The following is a 6,866-nucleotide window of genomic DNA, read 5'->3' as shown; positions in this document are numbered from 1 at the left end:
TGTCCAAAAGTAAATAACCCCCCATAAATAAAAATAATTGTAATAAAAAAAAAAGGGAGGGCCAGAAAAAAAACAAAAAACATGCAGGACGATATTTACAGCCTTGGAAAGGGTTAATATCAATGTCCCCTTTCCCAGGCTACGAATATGAGCCCACAGTTGTCTGCGTAGCCTCTCTGGTTCTAAAAAAAAAGGGAGACCCCCCAAAAAAAATGACGTGGGGGTCCCCCATATTTTAGGAAGGCTACGCAGACAGCTGCGGGCTGATATTCATAGCCTAGGAAACGGGACATGGATATTGCCCCCCCCGGCTACAAATATGAGCCTGCAGCCGCCCCAGAAATGGCGCATCTATAAGATGCGCAAATTCCGGCACTTAGCCCTTCTTCCCACTCCCGCTCAGCGGCGGCGGGATGTGGGGTAATAAAGGGGTTAATGCCACCTTTGATTGACAGATGTCATTAACCCCGGTTAATAATGGAGAAGTGTCAATAAGACGCCGATCCATTATTAAGCCCATAGAGAAAGTTTAAAAAAAAAAGACACATTTAAAAAAAGTTTTTTAATGAAATAAAACACTTTTTTTGACAAAAAATGTATTTTGCGCGCAATCCTATGCGACGCCCTCGATCAACCTAGAGAAAAAATAAAAAAACAAACCAATTCTATACCTTCCGTTCCGTCGCAGTCCATAAAACAAGTGTCCCACGACGATCTGACATGGAGAACAGTCACATCAGGTGATGTGACCATTCTCCATGGCAACAGAAACACACTGACAGGAGCTCTGCTCCTGCAGTGTGTTACTGCGCATGTGCCCAGAGTTTACCTGAGTTCAGTGACTCCGGTAACCTCCTTTACGGCACTGCTGCGTGGGAAACTTCACACCCAGCAAGAGGGCCGTAAAGCGAGGTCCCGGAGCCGCCGAACACCAGGAAACTCGGCGATACACTGCAGGAGCACCGCTCCTGCTAGAGTATCGACCAAGGACAGAAGAGATCGCCGTGGGACAATCGATTATGGATTTCTGCGGACAGGGAGTATAGATTTTGTTTGTTTTTTTCAATTTTTTTTAGGGGAACAATGGCTTCGGGGAACAACGTGTGCTGTATGGTGAGTATGTAATGTATGTTTTATGTTGTATGTCATGTGTTACATGTGTGTAATGTTACATGTATTGTACTTTTTTTTTTTACATGCACAATTGTGCTCGGTCACCGCAGGGACTACTCCGCCATCCTATAGCCGGATGGGGGTAGCAGTCCCATACGGCGACTGAGCACAATTGTGGGGCTACTGTCGCATGGGGACTGACGCACACAGACAGACATACAGACACAGACAGACACACAAACATACATACAGACAGACATACATACATGCATACATACCAAATGAATCAGACGCCCCACATCGATCCCCATGCGACGGTAGCCTTCCATGACAGCGACTTCCTGCTTTTTCCCTGTGAAACGCCGCCCACACACTTCCTCCCGCCTGACATCACTTCCCTATGCAGCGGTTTTAACACCCAAATCCGCAGCAAAAACCGCACATATGCCGAATTTGCTGCGGATTGTAAAGACTCTATACAAGTCTATGGGTGCAGAACTGCTGCAGAATCGCAGAAATAATTGACATGCTGCGTTTTGTAATCCGCCTCAAAACCGCGCCGTTTTTACCGCACCATGTACACAGCACATACTAGAGATGAGTGAATAAATTCTAGTGGAATTCTACTAAGATCCACATTCACCAAAATTAGTATTTTCTGTAATTGTTTCCATGCAGATTCAGTAAAATGACTGGCCTGTTATTTTGCAGAATCATAAGGAGCCATAAACAAAATCCATATATTCACCTTACCGCTTACCACTCCGGCTCCTCTGCTCCTAGCCATAACCTGTCCGGTTCTTGTCGCATCTTCAGATCACCGATGCTCGTGTTGAATTTGCTGGGACTCTTCAGGTCATGCACGGAAAGTCATGTTGCACCACATGACCTCGTGACCCTTGGCACAAGCTGGCACATAAACTCATCAGACCAGGAAATCTGGGTCCAACATGAGTGGCCCAAAAAGTTCAATGGGAGCGGTGGCAATATGAAGATGCAATGAGGACCGGATAGGTGACGGTGAGGAGGGAAGGGATGGAGAGGTGAGGCGAGTATAAGTTTTTTACCTTTTTTACATGTTAAGTTTATGTTCTGAAGTCTGGAGAGACCGCAGAACATATTAAAGGATATTAAATTTGCTGAGAATAACTTCTTGAATATACTTTCCTGGGAAAATCTGCACTTATTCTAATACTGCCTGATCCACTCATGTCTACCAGATACACATATTTTAGCAATAGACATCTATGGAGAATGATCCAGCACTATCTTGATTAATTTCCCTATGTATGTTGAGGCGTAAAATAGACGGTCCAGGAACGAGGATATTGATGACCTTTTAATTTAAGAAATCAATTTTAGGTCATTTGGGGGTCCAACAACAAGCACCCCTAGAGATCAGATGTTAGCAGGTCCCTGGTAACAGAATTGATTCCGTGTCCTGAGCTGGAACAGAACAACTCCATACATTGTGTAGTGGGTGTTCACATGCTGAGGGTCCTGATCACAACTAATTGGTTTTACATGTGAATTTCGTATTCCAATACTGCCACAAAGACTATAGTTAATACGTTCTTAACTTAGTATTATTATTTTGATCAAATTATGTAAGCCTGTCTGTCAATGACAAGTTGACCTAGCCCTAACCTCATCCTAAAGCTAAACCCATGTCTATCTGTAGACCAGATAACCGAGCTCTATCACTAGCCCTACATCTGACCCTGTACTTTGGCCTAAGTCTAGCCCTAGCTAGGGTCAGAAAAGGTGTGTGTGTATAAATGTAAAAGCAGCTCTTAATAATGAATACAGGCGAGCAGATTAAATATGAATTTACCAGCTCCAAGAAATTTGATTAGAACCAAATCAAACGCACTTCACATCAGCTTGATGCTCTGAAAAAAATATACATGACACGCTCTTCCTCACTCAGTAGTCTTACTCCCCACTGTACCATCACACACCATCTGTACCATTTTTTTGGTGTTTTAAGACTTTCTCTCCGTATCTGGATGGCTGGCCCAGGGTTGGACTGGCCCACCAGAGAACCGGAGAGTTCTCCGGTGGGCCCTGGCTTCTCCTTCAGAAGAGTTCATAGTGCAAACCTTGCAGTTGCTATAGGGCTTTTCAGTGGAGGACAAAGGTGGACCCTCAGAATCAAATCCTCCGGTGGGCCCAATGTTCTTCAGTCTGACACTGGGCTGGCCTGTGAGTTGTGATGTCTTCTCACTATGCCTACGTCTTGCATCTACAGGAGTGGTGCACAACCAAGAAAATGTTTTGATTGTTGTGGGTCCAAGCAAACCAAAAACCTGGCCCTAACCTAGAAGGGATAAAGAACAGTGAGGGAGGAAAAACCATGTTCTGGTCTCTAACTACAATATGCAGATTCTTCTTTCCATATAATTAGGGCCAGTAAGTTTTGTGGTGTCCTCCCCTAAGAAAGTGAGCAGTACACTGTACTGGCATTAGTTTCCTTGTATGGATCCGGCTTAAGGCAAACATTAAAAAAGGTGTCTGCTCTTATCTTAAACTACAGAAATGCCTCACAGTGACGTGGAATCGCATAAAAAGGCTTCTCCACTTCACGGACTACAGGGGATCTGCATCCATCTGTGGCCATCCCCGATATATCGGCCCTAATGGGTCACTGTTCTTACATCGTCTCATAATCTAGAGAACTATATCCCTCATTTCTCCTATGACTTTACTGAGAATATTGCTTCATTAAGGGGTACATTAAGTGATTGTGTCTATGTTTCCGCCATAATACTTTTATGTATTGGGATTATTATTTTCCCCTGATCATAGGAAATGTTATCTTTAAGTTTTTGTATCTACAGTGGTTATGATTATATCGGCTGATTGTCATATAGCATATTTTGGGGTCATTAAGAATGTGTTGGCCTGGTTTCAATTGGAACTAAAATAAGATATATATTAAAAAAAAGCTGTTGTTCACAGGATGTCACGTTGCAAAAATATCATTGCTAGTATATGGGAAAATGAAGGCACTATGAGGATCTTGGTGCGTGACCATTTTAGAATGTATCCTTTGCATGCACATTATAAACAACCTGAGTTTTGAAGCGCATGACATTTTCTTTCATGATGATTGTGAAATGCATCTTTGGACATGCGCAGTTTGCACAGTATATCTGGATATGCACAGCTCATCTGATATCCTTGGCTCAAACGACAAACCATATGACTCATAGGGCCATTCTGAGCATGCGTGTGATATATTTCTGAGCATGCGCAGATTATATATTATTCCTAGACATACTTCCTATAGCTTGCGTATCAAGCTGTGTGACACGCAGGGATACTTCCGGACATGCGCAGGTATGTGACGCGGTAAGGGACATACTTCCGGCCATGTGCAGACTGCGCATTTTTCCACGACTTGCGCGATATATATATATATATATAACTCCTAGCTTTGCCGGGTAAGCTGTGTGACACCCAGGGGTACTTCCGGATATGCGCAGGTATGTAACATGGCAAGATGTATACCGTATCACTCTCTTGGAGCTGTTTATAGAAACCAGAAACCCTACAAGGTGGAACGCAGGGCTGACACACACACCGTGTCAGCTGATCAGTCCATATGATCTATAAATGGTGGACATACTGTCACTAACCCCTAGCATCATACCGAATTAGGGGATTATTATTATTATTGTTATAGCGCCATTTATTCCATGGCGCTTTACATGTGAAGAGGGGTACACATAATACATACAAGTACAGTAATCTTAAACAATACAAGTCACGACTGGTACAGGAGGAGAGAGGACCCTGCCCGCGAGGGCTCACAATCTACAAGGGATGGGTGAGAATACAGTAAGCGAGGGTAGAGCTGGTCGTGCAGCGGTTTGGTCGATCGGTGGTTACTGCAAGCTGTAGGCTTGTCGGAAGAGGTGGGTCTTCAGGTTCTTTTGGTAGGTTTCCATGGTAGGCGAGAGTCTGATATGTTGTGGTAGAGAGTTTCAGAGTAGGGGTGATGCGCGAAAGAAATCTTGTATGCGATTGTGGGAAGAGGAGATAAGAGGGGAGTACAGAAGGAGATCTTGTGAGGATCGGAGGTTTCGTGCAGGAAAGTACCGGGACACGAGGTCACAGCTGTACGGAGGACTCAGGTTGTGGATGGCTTTGTATGTCATGGTTAGGGTTTTGAACTGGATTCTTTGGGTAATGGGGAGCCAGTGCAGGGATTGACAGAGGGGAGAGGCCGGGGAATAGCGGGGGGACAGGTGGATTAGTCGGGCAGCAAAGTTAAGAATAGATTGGAGGGGTGCGAGAGTGTTAGAGGGGAGGCCGCAGAGCAGGAGCTTGACCCTGTTCATCCGGTGGTATCATCAATATCGCACGTAGAATCATAGAGTTGGAAGGGACCTCCTGGGCCATCTGGTCCAACCCCCTGCTCAAAACAGGATTCGCTAAATCATCCCAGTCAGATGTCTGTCCAGCCTCTGTTTGAAGACTTCCATTGAAGGAGAACTCACCACTTCTCGTGGCAGCCTGTTCCACTCATTGATCACTCTAACTGTCAAAAAGTTTTTCTAATATCTAATCTGTGTCTCCTCCCATTCAGTTTCATCCCATTGCTTCTAGTCTTTCCTTGTGCAAATGTGAATAAAGTTGATCCTTCTACAATGTGACAGCCCTTGAGATATTTGTAGACAGCTATTAAGTCTCCTCTCAGTCTTCTCTTTTGCAGGCTAAACATTCCCAAATCCTGCAACCTTTCCTCATAAGACAGGGTTTGCAGACCGGTCACCATTCTGGTCGCTCTTTTCTGAACTTGCTCCAGTTTGTTGATGTCTTTTTTAAAATGTGGTCCCCAAAACTGGACACAGTATTCCAGATGAGGTCTGACCAAAGAGGAGTAGAGGGAAATAATGACTTCACGTGATCTAGACTGTATGCTTCTGTTAATACATCCTAGAATTGCATTTGCCTTTTTTGCTGCTGCATCACACTGTTGACTCATATTCAGTCTGTGATCTATTAGTATACCCAAGTCTTTTTCACATGTGCTGTTGCTTAGCCCTATTCCTCCCATTCTATATATGCTTTTTTTATTTTTATTGCCAAGATGTAGTACTTTGCATTTTTCCCTGTTAAAAACCATTCTGTTAGTTGCTGCCCACTTCTCCAGTTTATTTATATCTTTTTGAATCCTCTCTCTCTCTTCTCTAGTATTAGCTATCCCTCCTAGCTTTGTGTAATCAGCAAATTTAATCAGTTTACCCTCAATTCCTTCATCTAAATCGTTGATAAAGATGTTGAACAATACAGGGCCCAGGACAGAGCCCTGTGGTACCCCACTTGAGACATTCTTCCAACTGGATGTGCAGCCATTTACGACCACTCTTTGGGTCCGATCACTAAGCCAGTTATGAATCCACCTAACAGTTGCCTTGTCCATTCCATACTTAGTCATTTTTTCAATAAGGATTGTATGAGAGACTTTGTCAAATGCTTTGCTGAAGTCAAGATATACTATATCTACAGCATTTCCTTGATCCACCCAATCAGTGATTCCGTCATAGAAGGAAATTAAGTTAGTCTGACATGACTTATTAGTTACAAACCCATGCTGACTCTGTTTAATCACTTCATTCTTATCCAGGTACTGACATACATGTTGTTTAATAATTTGTCCAAAGATCTTTCCTGGTATAGAAGTCAGACTCACCGGCCTATAGTTGCCTGGGTCCACCTTCTTCCCCTTTTTGAAGGTAGGAACA

The sequence above is a fragment of the Dendrobates tinctorius genome, unplaced genomic scaffold (assembly GCF_039654945.1).
Source record: "Dendrobates tinctorius isolate UK_male_01 unplaced genomic scaffold, ASM3965494v1 ptg000273l, whole genome shotgun sequence".
NCBI lineage: Eukaryota > Metazoa > Chordata > Amphibia > Anura > Dendrobatidae > Dendrobates > Dendrobates tinctorius.
The sequence above is the reverse complement of the archived record's forward strand: the minus strand, read 5'-3'. Positions refer to the sequence as shown.